Below are 20,227 nucleotides of genomic sequence, written 5' to 3'. Positions count from 1 at the left end.
TCATTTTAGAGTATGTATACAATTTAGTGATTTTAATACATTCCCCATATTGTGCAACTCTCACCACTATCGAATTCTAGAACATTGAGGGGGAACTAGAGTTTGCCACCCCAAAATATGCCTTTTGGGATATTGATTTTAAGCTGGTTATTAACAAACAAAAGCCTCAGAAAGAACTGTGGCCCTCCCTTTTACCTCCCTAAAGGAATTCAGATAGAAAAACTTGCTTAAAGGAAGCGAGTATCACCTTTGCATCATAATATAAACTTACTGAGGCAGTCAGGGAAAAATCTAACAAAGCCTGTTCGTTGTATTCCCTTCTGTGTCCCAATATTTCTGGTGGCCCAGCAAGAATTTCTTCACCACGTATTTGCTTTTTCTCATCCACCTGTGCATTGCCTACTTTCCCTTTGAAATCCAAGACCCCTGCTTCCCTCTCTTTAGTCCAGAACGTCATAGAAGCCTAAACAGCCCAGTGTGTCCGTCTGATGAAACCCCCTTTTGTACATATGTAATAAATTTGGAAGTTTTCTACTGTTAATCTTTCTCACGTTAATTCGATTATCAGCTTGGCCAGAAGAACTTAGAAAGGTGGGAGAAAAATTGTTTTATGTGCCCCCACAATATCACCCCCCGAAAAAGAAACCCTGTGTTCATCAGGCATTCACTCCACATCCCCCTCCCCAATCAAGCCCCTGGCAAACACTAATCAGGTCTATGTCTCTGTGGATTTTTCTATGCTGGACATTTCATACAAATGGAATCATATGGTATGTGGCTTTTTGTATATGTGCTGCCGAAGCGAGCACAACTATGTGGCTTTTTGTATCTGGCTTCTTTCACTTAGCATGTTTTCAAGGGTCATTCATGTAGTATGTATCAGTACTTCACTCCTTTTTATTGACAAACAATATTCACTTATATGGATATGCCACCTTGTATTTACTCATTCATCAATCATGAGCATTTGGGGCTATTTTCAAATTTTAGTTATTATGAATAATGCTGTTATAAACATTGCTGTGTAAGTTTATGTCTGATCCACTGTTTTCAATCTCTTGTGTATATACCTAGGAGGAGAATTGCTGAGACTTATGATGAGTCTATGTTTAACGTTTCAAGGAATTGCTACACTGTTTTCCAAAACAGCTGCACCATTTTATATCCCAACCAGCAACTTATGAGGGTTCCAATTACTCCACATCCTTATTAACAGTTGTTGTTTTTCTATTTTAAAATTATACCTACCCTAGTGGATGTGAAGTTATTAATTAATATTAATTTTATAATATTACATATATTACATAATAATATTAATAATATATGTTATATATTAATTAATATTAATATATTCTCTGGAGTACATGGGAGCTTTTCAAAAATTTTATTCCCCAAAGCATCTCATTTCCCAGCCTTTCTTCCCAAACTTTAAAATTTTTCTATTGCTTGCCCCAACTGTTATCTTTGCCCTAGGCAACAGCAGTTAATACATTTGCCTTTAAATGTTTTTGACAAACATCCCCCTCTTACCCCACTGACCCCCCCCACCCCCCCACTTCCCCACTCCCTACCCCTGTTAGCTGTCTGAGCCTTGGGAGATATCCAAGTTAGGTGAAATACAGGCAAACCCTTTGATCTGGCTTTCAAGGAACCACCGCATAAGTGCAACACAAACCATCACAATTCCATGAGAGTAAGCTCTGTTCTTATCCTTCTGGTACTAGGAACCTATGCCTAGAATGCAAGCTGTTGTCTTAAAGGCTGCTGCTAAACCAAGGAGTGGGGGATACTGGATGGGGAGTAAATTAAAATGACACAATGCTCTCTTACTCTGGAATATAAAGTTCTTTTTAATTATAGTTTATATATAATATTATATTAGTTTCACGTGTACAGCATAGTGATTTGACATTTATATATCTTATGAAGTGATCACTACTCAGCTGCTTTTTCTTGATTAAGCATTTTCCTCATTGTTGTAAACTTTTTATTAGTTTCTAGAGTTCTCATAAAATTACTTTTGCTAGCTTTTGCCAGTTTATTTATTGCTTTTGTGAAGGAACAGAGTTTTGGATTTTCCTACTTTGCTATTTTCACTGATACCACTCTCTCTGATTTAGATTTCTGAAATTTGTTTAAGGACTTTCTACCTCCAAGGTTATAAATACATTTCCCTAAATTTTCTCTCCCTTCCCCCAGTGTTATTGAGAGATAAGTGACATACATCACTGTATAAACTTAAGGTGTATAGCATAATAGTTTGATTTACTTATATTGTGAAATGATTGCTGCAATAAGTTTAGATAGCTCTATCATATCACATAGATAACAATAAAAATAATTTCCTTGTGATGCGAATTCTTAGGATTTACTCACTTAACAGCTTTCATATATATCATACAGCAGTGTTAATTGTAGTCATGTTGTACATTACATCCCTAGTACTTATCTTATAACTGAAAGTTTGTACCTTTTGAACACCTTCCTCTTATTTCCCCTCCACACAACCCCTGCCTCTGGTAACCACAAATCTGATCTTTTTCTATGAGTTTGGATTTTTTAAAAGATTTTTTTAGTAGATATGAGATCACACAGTATTTGTCTTTGTCTGACTTATTTCACTTAGAATAATGCTATCTTTGTCACAAACGGCAGGATTTCCTCATTTTTTACGGCTGAATAATATTCCCTTGTATATAGCATAATTTTTTTTTATCCATTCATCGACAGATGAATACTTAATGTTGTTTCCTTGTCCTGGCTATTGTAGATAATGTTGCTATGAACATGGGTGTGCAAATATATTTTCAAGTTCATGTTTTTGTTTCTTTTGGCTATATTATTACCAGAAGCAGAATTGCTGGATCATGGGGTAGTTCTATTTTTAATTTTTTCAGTATCCTTCATGCTGTTTATCATAGTCGCTGTACCAGTTTACTCTCCCACCAACAATACACTAGGGTTTCCTTTTTGATGATGGCATTTTAACAGGTGTGAGGTGCTATCTCATTGTGGTTTTGATATGCATTTCCCTAATGGTTAGTGATGTTGAGTATCTTTTAATGTCCTATTGGCCATTTGTATATGTTCTTTGGAAAAAATATCTATTTGCCCATTTTTTAAATTGGATTATTTGCCCTAAATTTTCTTTTATTCTTTGACAGACGTGTGTTTTTTTTAACACATGGGTCTGTAATTCATCTAAAATTACTTTTAAAAAAACAAGAAAACTATTTATTTAAATGTTTTTTTAGGACACATCAGCTCCAAGTCAAGTAGTTGTTTCAGTCTAGTTGTGGAGGACGCAGCTCACAGTGGCCCATGTGGGGATTGAACTGGCAATCTTGTTGTTAAGAGCACTGTGCTCTAACCAACTGAGCTAACCGGCCACCCCCATCAAAAATTACTTTTATGAACAATGTGAGAAAGAGATTGTGGTAGGCTAAATAGTGATTCTCTAAGAATCAGTGAATGTTACCTTAGATGGCAAAACAAACTTTGCAGATGTGACTAAATTAAGAATTTCGAAGTGGGAAGATTATCCTGTATTATCTGGGTGGCTCTGATGTAATCACAAAAGTCCTTACAAGAAGGAGGCAGAATATCAGAATGGAGTAGCAGTAAATGTGACGGTGGAAGCAGGAGGTTGGAGTGCTACAAGGAATGGGAGCCTCTGGAGACTGAAAAACGAAATGATGTGTTTGTCCATGAATCTTCCAGAAGGAATGCAGCCCTGCTGGTATCTTGATTTTAGACTTCTGACCTCCAGAACTGTAAGATAATAAATTTGCAGTTTTAAGTCACTAAGTTTGTGGTAATTTGTTAAGCAGCAATAGAAAACTAACATAGATTTATTAGTTTAAATTTTTGTCAAAGGAATATACAATTTATACCCAATGACAAGTACTGAAAATGTATCCTTTTCTTTCTGATTGGAAATGCAGGGATGGGGGTGGGGTGGGGTGGAAGAATTGTGCAAGAGTAATGTAATCTGAATTATGTTTTTAAAAGATCATTATGGCTGCTGTCTTAACAATAGACTAGGTGGGAAGGTGCAGCGATAAACACAGGAAGATAAGTGAGGAGGCTATTAACTAATCTACTTGAGAGCTATGGTGGCTTGGACCAGAGTAGTAGAAGCGGTGGTGATAAGAAATGGTCAGGCTCAAGTTATACTTCAAAGCTAGAAAAAAATAGGATTTCCACATTGTCCTGTATTATCTGGGTGTGAAGGGTCTGGATGTGAAGTATGAGAAAAAGAGGAATCCAGTGTGATTTTTTGGTTTGAACAACTGACAGAACGTAGTTGTCATTTACTAAAATAAGAAAAACTGTGCCTCCAAACTGCCCCCCCCCCACCTAGAGAAAACCTTTTGGCCCAAATACTGGGGAAATTCCATAAAATCTGAAGTCTGTTCCTTACAACTTTATAAATGCTAAATGTGTCCTCGCAGGCGTTCTGTAACTTTTAGTAGGTGCTCAAATGATTGTTGAACTTGGTTTTTACTTAAAAATTAATTAATTAATTAATTAAAATAAAATAAGAAAAACTATGAGGAGCAGGTTTGGGGGAAGAAAGACAGTATTGGACATCTATACTTTCTAAGTGTAGTTAAAAAGAAGAGGCTGAAAAAGCTATTGACCTGGGAGTGGGGTTAGAGGTCAGGGCTAGAGATAAGAATTTTGGGAGTCATCAGCATATTTATACCATTTAAAGTGATGAGACTGGATGAAACAATCTGGGTAGGGAAGGTAGATAGAGAAGAGGGCTGGCCATTAAGACTTGACAGATTCCAGTAAATGTAGAGGAAGAGGAATCAACAATGAGCCTCTGAGAAAGTGTTCTATGAGGTAGAAAGAAAATCAAAGTGATATGGGAGCCAAGTGAAATATTTGAGAAGGGAGGCCGGTCGGCTCAGTGGGTTAGAGTGCAGTGCTCATAACACCAAGGTCTCCGGTTCGATTCCCTCATGGGCCAGTGAGCTGCGCCCTCCACAACTAGATTGAAAAAAGCAACAACTTGACTTGGAGCTGATGGGTTCTCGAAAAACACACTTTTCCCCAATAAAAGTTAAAAAAAAAAAAGTTAAAAAAAAAAAGGAAGTGGTCAACTCTGTCAACACTGCTGAAAGGTTAACAAGATGAAACAGAAATAACCATTGGATTTGGAAACAAAGGTTGGTAAATTTGCCAAAGTTGTTCAGACGAAGTCTGATTGGTGTAGATTTAAGAGGGAATAAGAGAATAGGAAATAAAATAGCGAATAGATAACCCTTTTGAGGAGTCTTGCCATAAAGTGGAACTGAGAAATAAAGCAGCATTTGCAAGGGGAAGTATTTTTTGAAAGCTAGGATATACCAAGTTATATGGCTCTGAGCATTCTCCAGTGATCTAACCCGACATCATATCCCTAATCCATTCTGCAACCTCCCTAATCTACTCTGCCCTTTGGAAGTCTTGGTCATAAGCAAAATGTCCTACTCCCTCAACCTGTTCTCTGAACCTTTGCCTATTTGTGTGGATTAGACTCAGGTACACCAAGTTGGGCTGGGAATAGAGCAGGACAAATCCCCACCACAGATAGTCTCTGCTCCTTCTCCTTAATGGGAATTCATTATTAGACACCTTCTGGTTTCACTGATGGCCTTCCCAGGGATTCTCAAATTGTAATCACTTCTGGCCTTTGTTAATGATGCAAATACCTTGCTTCTACCCCAGACCTACAGATCAGAATCTCTTTAAGGACACACAAGTCACAAGTTTAAAAACTACTGCTAGTTCTTACTGTCTCCTTTGTTGGTTCTTTCTTCTTCAGCTTTGCACCTAGGCTCTTAATACCTGCCTCTGCCATTCCTGACTATGTAGGAACCATTTTACACATAATACCCTGTCTCAATCTCAGATATGACTCTATTATTCATCACTTGGCCCTAGGATCTTTGACAGTATGTAAGGGATACTCTATCCTTAGCCTCACAGCCTTACAGTTCAGGGAATCAGTAGCCCTAAACCTATTTGAGTTACCTCGGAAGGCAGCCAGATAAAAAGCTTTATGGTTGAATATTCAAACAAAGGTGTGCTAATGCTAGAGAAATTAAGTTAAATCTGCCACTTAAATTTTGAATATGTAAAAAATGTCATAGTGGTGTCATCCAAGAAAGAGTCATTTCTTAATAAAATAAAGACACAAATATTTGTGAAATGGCAGAATTACAAAGAAGCTTTACGACAGAACTAGAGTTCTTTGAGTATTTAACAAGTATGAACATAAGGGCAAAAAAATTATTTTCATAAGCAACGTGTAACTGTTACATAGTTATTATCTGAAGTGATGCAAGAGAAAAATAGAGTTAAGAACCAAACAGGTCAGAATTTGAATTTTATCTCTGCCTCTTATCCACTGGATGACTGACCTTAAGCAGCAGTTTACTCAATTCTGAATTTCATTTTTATCTCATCTGTAAAGTAGAGATAATGGTACTTCCTACAAAGAGCTGTTGTGTGGACTGAAGAAAAAGTATTATGTATAGTGCCTAGAACACGGTACATATTCAATAAATGTAGGTTTTCCCACTCCATGCTCCCATGGGAAACTAAGGCTTAAATATGGGCAACTTGATAAAATTTGACTTAGGCACCTGGTTTTAAGCTTATGTTTTGAGCAGAAGTATCAAGCTTACCAAGGTCTATGAGGTCTGACAATTAAGTTCGCAAACTTGTTGCAATGATATTGCTAACCATTTTTTGATATGATATCAGAGGGATTATTCATTATGAATTTGTAACAACTGGACAAACAGTTAACCAAGTTTACTATTTGGAAGTGCTGAAAAGGCTGTGTGAAAAGTTAGACGAAAACAACCTGAACTTTTGGCCAACAATTCATGGCTCTTTCATCAGGATAATGTGCCAGCTCACACGGCACTGCCTGTGGGGGAGTTTTTACCAGTAAACAAATAACTGTATTGGAACCCTTCCTACTCACTTGATCTGGCCCCCAATGGCTCCTTTCTTTACCCGAAGATAAAGGAAATATTGAAAGGAAGACATTTTGATGACATTCAGGACATCAAGGGTCATACGAGGACAGCTCTGACGCCCATTCCAGAGAAAGAGTTCCAAAATTGCTTTGAAGGGTGGGCTAGGCGTTAGGTGTCAGTGCATAGCTTCCCAAGGGGAGTACTTCGAAGGTGACCATAGTGATATTCAGCAATGAGGTATGTAGCACTTTTTCCAGGATGAGTTCGCGAGCTTGATTGTCTGACCTCGTATACTAAGAAGTAAAGCAATTTGGTGATTTGGAGAGGACCCCCAGGTTTAGTAAAACAATAGTCCTCACACGCCTGGTCTATAGCACCGTGAGGCACAAGCTCCTCCTCCCTGCCCCAGAGGCCCTATGCCAGCTCTGTGTTGTTCTCCATGTCTGCTCCACCAAGCTTCTTGCTGTGGTTGTGTCTTACGTGGAATGATGTTGAATACCAGAGAGAGCCATCGAGGTATTTTCCACCTCCCTAGCTCCATCCATGGCCCATGCTGACCTAGTAACCCTGTTTTGTGTTACGTGGGCACTTCATCTCATAGCCCATGACCACAGCTGATTAACTTAGTGAACTGACTGATGAACAACTAATACATTGGCTGGCCTACATACTGCACAGTGTGATGCCATGAAATGCTGTGCCTTAATTGAGGTAGGGGTTTGCTTACTAAATACCGAACCTTATGAAAAATGTAGATGTATGAAAAATTTCAATTTATATTTTGCAAGCATTTTCTCTGTCACCCAGGATGGAAAAACAGCTTGCTTTTGGGAGCAGACCCTCCCTGTGTTGTGGGAAATATTATTTTTGCATGTCTTTTTAGTTATATGGATATAAGTCAAGTATGTATTACCTTTTCTTGGGAAATTCAATGAAAATATTCAAATATAGAAGATTTACATTGAAAAATTGAGTGTCCTATTTAGAAAAGTAAATTGGTATATCTTTTAGCAGAACCATGTCCATGAAAATGATATTAAGGACATTCTCCCCTTATCTGGTACTAGAATAGCCAATACCTAAAAATCACTGTTTTGGAGAAATGGTAGTGATTTTGTCCAAGTAAATAAAAATAGGAAATTAGAGCTGGAGAAAAACTGCAATTACCCAAAATGAACTTAACTGGTTGTATGCCTATTATTAAAAACAGAATTGCTCATATTTTGGAAAATGTACTGTCCATTATTCTCAGAGGAACCTTCTAGTGACAGCCTAAAGTAAGGAAGGACAACCCCAAGGATAGGGGATGAAGAGAATATGTGCTTCCACCTTCAATCATCCTGAGAAAAGATAAAATCGGGAGCATAAAATATGGGCTCTGTGAGAAAGATAAAAGCAATTTCCCCTCACTGAGCCTTGGGAATTTGAGAAATGGACATTAGGGAGGAGAAATTTGCTCAAGGGTACTCTAGCAAGAATTAGGTTGGCCCTCACATGCAGGCAGGATAAGGCATAGTTTCCAAACACTATGCTGAGGCAGTCGGGTGCAATATTTCAGGAAGTGCTCCTCAGACTTGTGCAAATGCATGGTTGGCATCACAGAGTAGGCACCCTCTGAAATTTTATGCCTTGGGTGCCTTGTTTGCTTCACCTTAGTTGTGGACCTATGTGGCATTCTGGATTATTGGAGAATGAGCTGTGGCAAACAGATTCTCACTTATAGGTGTTGAACTGCAGAATTCTGAAAGATTCTGTAAGTTAAAGATGAGAGCAGAGAGGCTCAGAAGTGTGATCCCTGAGGGGATCAGAACATGCCGCCCCAAAATATAATGCTTTGACATGTTATTTTGAGCTGAAGGCACTGGAGAAACAGCAGATGTAAGTAAGAAGGGCTCTCTGACCTCCTTCTTTCTGCCTAAAAGCAGATCCTAAAATTTCCCATGAGAAAGATGCCCTACCTGTACCAGGAAAAGAAGAATATCCTTATTAGAGACTGGGAATCAATGCCAAAATGGCTCTGTACAAACACACCCACTAAAACAACCTTTATTTTCCATTAGTTTACCCCCTATATTTTCTAGTCACTTCCTCACAATTTACCACTAGTAGAAGTTTTCACTCTTTTCCTTTGTCATGTGACTTCTTCACAAATTTATCGTTCTTTGTGTTAAAAACACAAAGCAGTTAAAAACTGCTTCGTCAGGTCTTCAGTTTTGCTATGAAGGCTCCAAGTGCACACAAAAATATTAAATAAAATTTGTATACTTTTCTCCTGTTAATATGTCTTATGTCAGTTTAATTCTCAGGCCCAGCCACAGATTCTAAGAAGATAGAAGGAAAGTTTTCCCTCCCCTGCAGTGGACATGAGTATGCTGAGAACAACTGAAAGGTTGAGTATACAGAAACTGGGAGCTGGAGAAAAGATAAAGGTGAGGAAGTCAATTGATGGTAGGGAGAGAACAGATGCAGAGAGCAGCAGATAGGCAGAGTAGTCGATCATGTCACACTCAAGAGATAGTTCTTGAATTTCTACTGTTGTGGGCCATAGAGCTGTTTTGGATTCCGCATGACCACCCAGTTCCATGAGATCCAGCCCTACCATAGTTCCTGCCATTCCTAAGTGAATCTTAGCTCTAAATTAAGCAGAAGGGATGTGTTCAAAAGGCATTAGGGATTTAATCAAACAGATAGAAGGTAGGAGAGTGAGGCCTGAGAACGGGCAGGAACTAAGACAGCCGTGGAGACAACAGCAGTCTCTGTGGCTGGAATGATCTGGTCAGAATGCTGTTACACAAGAAGGGGCACTTAATCCCTGGGAGCTCTGTCCCTGTGCTAGAGATGCAAATCCCAGGGACGGAATATACAATGCCCTAGCTTGGGTCAAGGGCTTGTCCTAGTTTGAATTGCAAGCCAAGTCCCAAATAATAGCTCTACCAAATTAACTAATATGGACTAACCATATAAGTCTTTAGCCTTATATGGTTCAGATATCAGCCCAAACAGGGGCAATAATGGGTCCTCACATTTCCTTGTTCTTTCTATTTAATTGAGATATAATTCACATGCCATAAAATTCACCCTTTCAAAGAATGCAATTCAGTGGTTGTTGTATAATTATAAACTTGTGCAACTATCACTACTATTTAATTCCAGAACATTTTCATCAGTTACTCTCCTTTCTTCCCTTCCCTCAACCCTGACAACTACTAATCTACTTTCTATCTCTATAAATTTGCTTATTTTGGACACTTCATAAATATGGAATCATAATATGTGGCATTGTGTGTCTGGTTTCCTTCACTTAGCATAATGTTTTCAAGATGCACCTATGTTGTAACATGTATCAGTATTTTAATTTTTTTTATGGCTAAGTGATATGCCATTGTATGGATACATTACAATTTATTTATTTATCAGTTCATAATTGATAGACATTTGGGTTGTTTCCACTTTTGGGCTGTTATGAATAATGCTGCTATAAATATCACGTACAATTTTTTGGGTCAACTTGTTTTCAATTATATTGAGTATATACCTAGGAATGTAATTACTGGGTCATATGGTAATTCTACGTATAACATTTTGAGAAACTGACAAATTGTTTCCCAGAGAGGCTGCACCATCTGCAAAGTATGAGGGTTCCACTGCACATTTTCAACAATACTTGTTCATTATTTTAATTTTAAGCATTCTAGTGGATGTGAAAAGGTCTCTCATTGTGGTTTAAGTTTGCATTTCCCTACTGGCTGATGATGTTGAGCATCTCTTCGTGTGCTTATTGGCCATTTGCATAACTTGTCCGGAGAAGTGTCTATTCAAATCCTTTCCCTATATTTTAATTGGGTTGTCTTTTTATTGTTTAGTTAAAAGTGCTCTTTATGTATTCTGGATACTAGAGTCTTACCTGAAATACAATTTGCAAATATTTTCTCCCATTCTGTGGTTTGTTACTTCACTTTCTTGACTTTGAAGCACAAATGTATTTAATTTTGATGAAGTCCAATCTATTTTCTATTTGGCTGGTTGTGCTTTTGCCGGCATAGCTAAGAAATCATTGGCTAAGTCAAGGTAACAAAAATCTTAACAATCATGTTGTCTTCTAAGAGTTTTATAATTTCTGCTCTTACATTTAGGTCTTTGATTTACTTCGAGTTAATTTTTGTATATGGTTAGGTAGGGGATCCAAATTCACTCTTTTGCATATGAATCTAATTGTCCCAGCATCATTTGTTGAAGATTATTCTTTTCCCCCAATGAATTGTTTTGGTACTCTTGTTGAAAAATCAAATGACTGTAAGTGTAAGAGTGCATTTCTGGACTCTTAATTTGATTCCATATATCCATATTGCTATCTTTATGCCAGTACCACACTGTCTTCATTACTATAGCTTTGTTTAAATTTTGAAATAAAGAATTGAAGAATTTTGTGTTCTCCAAGTTTGATCTTATTCAAGATTGTTTTTGCTATTCTGGGTCCCTTGCTATCCCGTGTAAATTTTAGGATCAATTTATCAGTTTCTGCAAAAAAAAAGCTGCTGGGATTTTGATAGAGATTGTATGTAATCTGTAGATTAATTTAGGGAGTATTGTCATCTTAACAATATTAAGGTTTTAAATGCCTTTGCATTTAAGTCTTTAATTTCTTTCAAAATTTTTAATAATTAAAATTTTTATTTCTAAGTATTTTATTTCTTTGATGCTACTGAAAATAGAGTTGTTTTCTTATTTTCTGGCTATTTGTTGGTGTACAGAAATGCAATTGATATTTGTATATTGATCTGGTATTCTTAAAATTTGGTGAATAAGTTATTTCCTAGTTTTAATGCAATCCTTAGGATTTCCTACATACGAGATTATGTCATCTACAAGTAGTAGTTTTACTTCTTCCTTTCCAACCTGATGCGTGTTTTCTTTCTTCTCTCTTCTCACTTCTCTCTCTCTCTCTCTCTCTTGCTTAATTGCCATGACTAGACCGTTCAGCACAATGTTGAATAGAAGTAACAAGAGCGAACATCCTTGTCTTGTTCCTGACCTTAGGGGAAAGCTTTAAATCTTTAACCGTTAAGTATGACATTAGCTGTGGTTTTTTAACAGATGCCCTTTATCAGACTGAGGAAGTTTCCTTCTATTCTAAGTTTGTTGAATGTTTTTATCGGAAATATTAAGATGATGATGTGTTTTTTTTGTTTGTTTGTTTGTTTTTTACTATTAATGTGGTATATTACATTGATTGGTTTTGTATGTTAAACCAACCTTGCATTCTTGGGATAAATCCCACTTGGTCATGGTGTATAATTCTTTTTATATGCTGCTGAATTTGGTTTACAAATGCATAAATATGCAACTTTTATTTTCCTGAGGTGTTTTGTGATAATATTAACAAGGGATATTGGTCTGTAATTTTGTTTTTTTCTCCCTTGTGATATCTGCCTGGTTTTGGTACCAGGATAATACTGGCTTCACAGAATGAGTTGGGAAGTGTTCCATCCTTTACTATTTTTTCAAAGACTTTGGGAAGGCCTTTAGTAATTCAATTAAGGCCAAGAAAGTAAAAGGCTGCTTAACACTGAATAATTCTACCCTTCTGGGTTATAAGAATACAAAATTATTATATACAAACGTAGACTCTTATGAACAAGGTACTAAATATTTAAAAGACAAAAATCAAACCAAGTTTTGTACCAGACAAAATTCATCCCCTCCTAAAATTTCTAGAAATAATTTACTTAAGCTATGAGGTCTGACAATTAAATTTGCGAACATGCCACCGTGCGCTTACGTTGGCAGCACTGTACAAACAGCTCCGTAAGGTTTCATAACCTTGGACTATCAGTGTCTCGTAACTGTGTTCGTGTCGACGTGTGGCAGTGCCTTGCTGAGTGGCAGTCATTATTGTTGTTAAGTGTTTCTGTGTGCCGTTGTGAGAATGTCTGAGCTTGAATGAGAGCAATGAACAAACATTAAATTTCTTGTTAAACTTGGCAAGAATGGAAGTGAAATCAGGGACATGTTAGTCCAAGAGTATGAGGATAATGCCATGAAGATAATGGCAGTTACAAGTGGATTAAACGTTTTTCTGAGGGGAGAGAACATGTCACTGATGAAGAGAGGTCAGGGTGGCCAGTAACAAGCAGAACTGACGAAAACACTGCAAAAATTGTTGAATTGTGCATCAAAATTGTCAGCTGACTGTGAGAAACATAGCAGACTAAGTAAATATCAATAGAGAAATAATTAGGACAATCTTAACTGAAAATCTTGGCATTGGAAAGATGCCAAGTGCAAAAATGGTCCCAAAGGAGCTCTTGCATTACAACAATGCACCAGCTCACACGGCACTGTCTGTGGGGGAGTTTTTAGCCAGTAAACAAATAACTGTATTGGAACACCCTCCCTACTCACCTGATCTGGCCCCCAATGACTTCTTTCTTTACCCGAAGATAAAGGAAATATTGAAAGGAAGACATTTTGATGACATTCAGGACATCAAGGATAATATGACGACAGCTCTGATGGCCATTCCAGAAAAAGTGTTCCCAAATTGCTTTGAAGGGTGGACTAGGCACTGGCATCCGTGCATAGCTTCCCAAGGGGAGGAAGCTGAAGGTGACCATAGTGATATTCAGCGATGAGGTATGTGGCACTTTTTCTAGGATGAGTTCTCAAACTTAATTGTCAGATCTTGTATATCACAAATTTATATTTAGATTAATGATTAAGTTTGTGAAAATGAAAATATAGCATATCACTTGAAAAGAATTCAAACAACACAGAAATATATTAGTAAGTAAAACAGTAAAATTCTATCACCCAGAGATAATCATCAGAAATATTTAGTAAACACCATTTTAGACCATGCTTTATATCACAGCTATTTAATTCTATATTTAAATGTATCCGTTGTTTACCACCAATTCTTTTACTTTATCTTCTCTATACTTAAATCTCATGAATATATGGATTTTATTAAAAGTAGTTTTTTCTAGGACTTCTGGGTAGTGTGATTCCTGAGTTCCTTTACATTTAGGAATGTAAATATGCTTCCTTATAGGCAAACAACTTGGCTGTGTAATATTCTTGTCTCACATTTTAACTTTCTAGATATTGCTATTATAATCTGGCATTGACTATTGCTATGGAAGAGTCAGAGGATAATCTGATTTCCCATTGCAGATGATCTTCTTTTTGTGTGTGGATGACTGAAGAACATTCTTTAATGCTTGAAATTCAACTACATTTGACAAGCTTCATCTCAAGTTGATGTCTTTTTAAAAATTTATTTTCAATTACAGCTGCCATACACTATTATATTAGTCTCAAATGTACAACATAGTGATTAGACATTTATATACCTTATGAAGTGATCACACCGATAAGTTTTATAACCGATGTCACATCACAACCGATCTGACATCAGGTTGATCATTTCATATGGTATCACTTGTTTTCTGGAACAAAATGGGTCCTTTAATTTGTAGATTCACTTTCTTTTAATACATTTTTTTTCCTGCTGTTTTTAAGCTCACTCTTTTAGGGTCAATTCGTCTTATGTTGGGTAATGTTTGTCCTCTGCAATATTAACTTCTCTTTAAATGCTTTAACCTTTGTTTTCTTATCCTCTACAATTGTAGTGATTAACCAGGTTTTCTTTTGTGTTAGAAATCTCATTTCAGTAGTGTCCATTCTGTTTCTTGCTATTCCACATTTGTTAGATGATAGCTGGTATTAGTTTTGTCCTTGAATTATTTTCTTAACTATGTAATTTCCCTTTCCATCTCCTATTGTTTTATTTAGTGTTCAAGCTCTTACTTTATTGAATTAATAGTCTTATTAAATTTTCCTTAGGTGTAAAGAACCCATGAACATTTTTATTCTGTTGCTTAGTACTGAATATGCGTAGTATTTATTTTTCTCTTTGAATAAGCATAGTATTTAAATAGTTACAGGGTGGCTGGGTAGCTCAGTTGGTTAGAGTGTGGTCCTAATAACACCAAGGTTGCTGGTTCATTCCCTACATGGGGCACTGTGAGCTACGCCCTCCATAAATAAATAAATAAATAAATAAATAAATAAATAAATAAATAAAATAGTTACAGATGTTTCTTCTTAAACATCTCACACTCCTCTAAACTTTCACCATTTCGGTGTTTTGCAAGGACAACGTTTAATGTAACTCTCTATTTCTATCATGTTTTAATCCTATCAGTTAGGATGGCTTGGACTACAAATAACAAAATCTTTAACAATGTTTAAACAATAAAGATTTTCTATTGCCTCACATGTCTACTATCTAGAGGTAGTCAGTTACAAGGTTGGTTCTGCAGTTTAACTATGTCATCAAGGATTGAGGCTTTTCCCATCTTTCTGCTCTGCTGTACCTCAAAAATCACAATATGTGGCTGCTATAGCGCCAAGATTCAAGTCCACACACACTCACATCCCAGGCAGCAAGGACGGGGAAGGGACTAAAAGGGTCTTATCAGTTTTTCCTTCTTTTTTTTTCCAGAAAGGAAAATCTTCCTCAGGACCTCCTGCCTTCCACCTCCAACCACTGAGGAGTCTTTTCCTTCCATTTTGCCAGAATTGGATCATATGCCTTCCCCCAAATAAGTCACTGATAAAGATGAAATAGATTGTCATTAATGGTCTAAGATAGTGATTCTCAACTGAGGGTGATTTTGCCTTCCAGGGGACTTTTGACAATATTTAGAAAGATTTTTGGTTGTCACAACTTCAAACCAAAATCAAGGTTCTATTGGCAAGAAGGAAGGGGAAAGAGAATAGGAGTTGAATATATGCACTACCTATCTAAAAACCACTGTCTAAAGGGAGGAAACCCATTTTCAGCTAAAATACCTATCAAGAATTTATTTTTCTTATCAAACTACCCTTCGTTTGTCATACAAGGACAAAATAGAATTCAGAGAAAATGTAGAGGTCTCATATACAGAGAGAAAAATGCTTCAGAATCATGCAATCAGAAAAAAAGAAAAGTAATTGGGGTTTAACAGGTGAAAAATACTTTTTCAGAGTATTAGAAGAATAAACCTATGAAAAATAGACTAATCAAAATAGTCCTTCAAGTGAACTCTGTAAATAACTCTATGAGTAAAAATAAGAGTTAAGTAAAACAGAGAATAAATTAGACAAAAAGGACATCTGTGGTAGATAGAATAATGAGTCCTCAAAAATACCCATGTTCCAATCCCTGGAATCTGTGACTGTCACTTTATATGCAAAAGGAGTTTCTTACATATGATTAAGTTGTTATGAGATGGGAAGATTATTTTTGAATTATACTGGTAGGCCCATGGTAACCAGAAAGATTCTTATAAAAGGGAGGTAAGAGGGCCAGAGTCAGAATAAGCAATGTGACAACAAAAGCAGAAGTTGAAATGATGCAAGAAAGACCATTAGCCAAGGAATGCAAGTGACCTCTTGAAACTAAAAAAGGCAAGGAAACAGATTCTTCCCTGAACCCTCCTGCAGAAGGAATGTAGCCCTGCTGACGGTCAGAACTGTGATAACAAATTTGTTATTTTATTTGTTGTTTTAAGCCAGTCATTTGGTTACAGCAGCAAAAGAACATCCAAGTGCAGACTGACATAGAATAAGAACAGCATGAGATACAGTGATAATCTCTAGTATAGGCCTTGGACAATGCAAAAGCAAGAAGAATCAAAACTGGATCAAACAGAGGCAATATCTCGCTAAGCACTAAGAGTTTTCACTTTTCATAGTGAAAAGGGAACTGAACATTTCTGCGGGAATTTACTGTGTATTGATTAGTTTGATATATGCAGTAGTAAGGGTTCTCTAGAGAAACAGAACCAAGAGGTGTGTGTGTGAAAGCAATTGTTTCATGCAATGGGGGGCAGTGAGGGCTGGCTTTCTGAAATTTGTAGGACAGGCTGACAGGCTGGCAATTCAGCTAATGTTGAAGGTTTGAGAATTCTATAGGGCAGCAGGCTGGAAACTCAGGTGGAGTTTCTGTGTTGCAGTCTTGAGGAGAATTCCTTCTTTTTCTTCGGGAAACCTTAGTCTTTGCTGGTTAAGACCTTCAAGTGACTGAATGAGGCCTACTTATATTATGGAGAGTAATCTGCTCTACTCGAAGTCTACTGATTTAAACGTTAATCACATGTAAAAAATGCCCTTACAGAACATCTAGACTGATGCTTTGACCAAACTGGGCACCACAGCTTAGTCAAGTGGACACATAAAATTAACCATTGCAGTGTACACTTAACTCTATAGAATACAGTCAATAATTTTCAACAAATCCTTTGTTGTGTTCATCAACTTGACTTAGTGTTTAGATCAAGATTCTTAATGTGGAATTGATGTACCACTAGAGGGTCCCCCATTTTCAGGTGGGGGCAGAGCATTCAGGAAGCTTTTCTGATTGTATACAGCATTTTGACTGGATGTATGCTAACGCATTTTTCTGGGAGAAAGGTCCATAGCTTTCACCATATCCTCAAAAGAGTCTAGAAGGGTCCGAATTGGACAAGAAAGGTTAAGGAACCACTCTAGACAGACATTGAAACTGAGCGAAACATTTTTGACATTTGAAGGCTGGGTTCTGATGTCTGATCAAGCAGGACACTTATAGACTGCTCTGAGAGTTACTCATCACAGAAATACAAAGTTCTCACCAAAGTCCTTACAAATAATAGAGTAAATATACATCTTTGCTTTTCAGCAAGGTTTTTCATATCTTACTCTGACATGATATTATAAAGGTCATCTTACTCTGACATGATATTATAAAGGATATGGGATAAGGTAGATGGGACATAGTGCAGTCCAAAATGCGTCTTTCAGAAGCAATTTTTGGTCATTACAATTTTATGGATGAGTTATTTAGATAATAAATGGCAGTGAAGTGAGCAGCAGTGAGGAGCCTTCCAAAATCTTAGAAATGAAAAAGAATGCTGCCCTCTGAACCCTAAACCTATCAACTCAGCATATATGAGAAGCCAGCAAAATGTCTCCGAGGCCCTCAGAATGGCTGTGTAGTTAAAGTGAATGAATCAATTAATACGATAAATTAGTATTTTAACGCAGTTCAGACTACAAAGGGGCTGCGCGGGGGAATTTCTAGGGTGATGGAAATATTCTGTATGATATTGTAGTGATAGACAAATGACATGCATTTGTCAAAACCCACAGAATTATGCATCACAAATAGTGAACTTCTCTGCATGCACATTTTAAAAATATCAATCAGGATGTTCAGGGATCCCAGGATAGAATGTAGACAGTGACAAATGAATCTATAATAATTGTATTACAAACACATGAGATAACTTCATTAAAAATAGTGGGGAAAACAGGAGCTGACCTAAGTAACTTTGGAAAACCATGTTTTGACTGGATACTTTAAGGCTAAAGACAAAAAGAAACATATATATGTGTATATATGTATATATACACATATATATACACATACACACACACATACACTATAGTTGGTATGAGTCAGCATTTCTGAAACTGGGTATACTGGCGTAGAACAAATAATGAAATTTTAGATAATAGGAGCCAGATTTCTCACTGTCGGAGAATAAAGTTAAAAATTAATCAAGAAGAGAAGGCTAGAATGAATAGTAGTACTCTATTAGAGTCGGGGATGTCTGTATGCACTCATGTTTGTTTTAACATATATGCAGATACAGAAACAAATATAGATGTTTGTTTGCATGGGTTAGTATCTGTGTGGACACATACAAACATACACACACATATTTGCTAGCTCTGTTCACTAAGTGGGCCTGGAAGCAGTAGCATCTCAGTAGCAATGAGTACTTCCAGCACGGAAATCTTGGTTTCTAAATACAATTCTCTAACAAAGGGACACAGGAGGTAACCTGAAAGAGCTTCCAAAGCTGGAAAAATTTGGCCAAAGCTGGAACAATTTGAGCAAAACATTTATAACCCAAAGAATAAAATAAATATCTATGAGCCCATAGTAATACAAATAAGCAATTGAATAAATAAGTAGAGAAAGAATAAATTGTCCCTACAGAAGAATTCGAAACAATATTTGCAGACACTCTCCGCTCTAGGAGGAGGAGCTTCATTCCCCTCTCCTTGAGTGTGGGCTGGACTTAGTGACTTGTTTCCAAAGAACAGAGCATGGGAAAGAAAAATAGGAGAAAACTGGTAAGCACTATCTTAACCAAATGGGTAAGGTTAACTGTCATCAGTGATAAATCATGCTGATAGCATCTACCCCCTGATGTGAGGAAAAGGCAATTCACTTTTGTGGTAATTTTCCCCAAAGCTGGTAACTTTAGTGTAATCCTGAGAAAAACCCAAACTGAAGGACATTCTAAAAAATATCTGACCAGTACTGCTCAATACTGTCAAAGTCATGAAAAACAAGGAGAGACTGAGAAACTGCCAAAGACTAGACGGGATTAAGGAAACGTGATGATGACTAAATGCAATGTGGGACATTGGGTTGGATCCGCGACTAGAAAAAGGATTTTAGTGGAAAAACTGGTAAAATTGTAATAAGGTCCATGGTTAATAGTATTATATCAATTTCTTAGTTTTTACAACTGTACCACGACTGTGTAAGATGCTAACTAACACTAGAGAAAGCTGTATGAAGGGTATATGGGAACTCCTGTAATATCGTTGCAACTTTTTAGTAAATCTAAAATTATTCCAAAAGTAGAAGTTCAAAAAAGCAAATTCTGACAAACTATCTAGTGAAAGAAAAATGTTCTTCTGTGGGTCAGGAATATTTCCCCAGGTCTGAGCTGCCTGACATATATGCCTCAGGTCTAACAGTCTCCTTTGAGTGGAATTCCTTGCTTACCCAACAACTTTGGACCACCAATTCAGCCTATAAGGAAGGGGCTGTGGTCCTGGGAAAAGGAATGCACTGAAGAGGGCACATGACCATATTGTCACTAGAAAGGCATATCCCCTAATTACAAATCAATCAATTGTACCAACCTCATTCAATTCAGTTATGAATCTCTCACTGAGAACCTGCTCATTCTAGGGTCCAAAGTCTACTTTGTGGACTAGCAAGCCCCAAATCCAGACCTTACAATCTGGTAGGCTCCCTCCCCAACTCCTAACCATCCCCAACCCCCTTTACCACATTGTCGTTCCACCTCAGTTGGCTTCCTGGCAGCCAGCAACCCTAGCCAGGCTTCCAGTAACAAACACCATACTTGCTCTATACAATAAACCCTACTTCTGATACCTTGGCATCTTTTACTTTC

Source organism: Rhinolophus hipposideros (genome assembly GCF_964194185.1).
Source record: "Rhinolophus hipposideros genome assembly, chromosome: 10".
Lineage (NCBI taxonomy): Eukaryota > Metazoa > Chordata > Mammalia > Chiroptera > Rhinolophidae > Rhinolophus > Rhinolophus hipposideros.
This window is presented reverse-complemented; position numbering follows the sequence as displayed.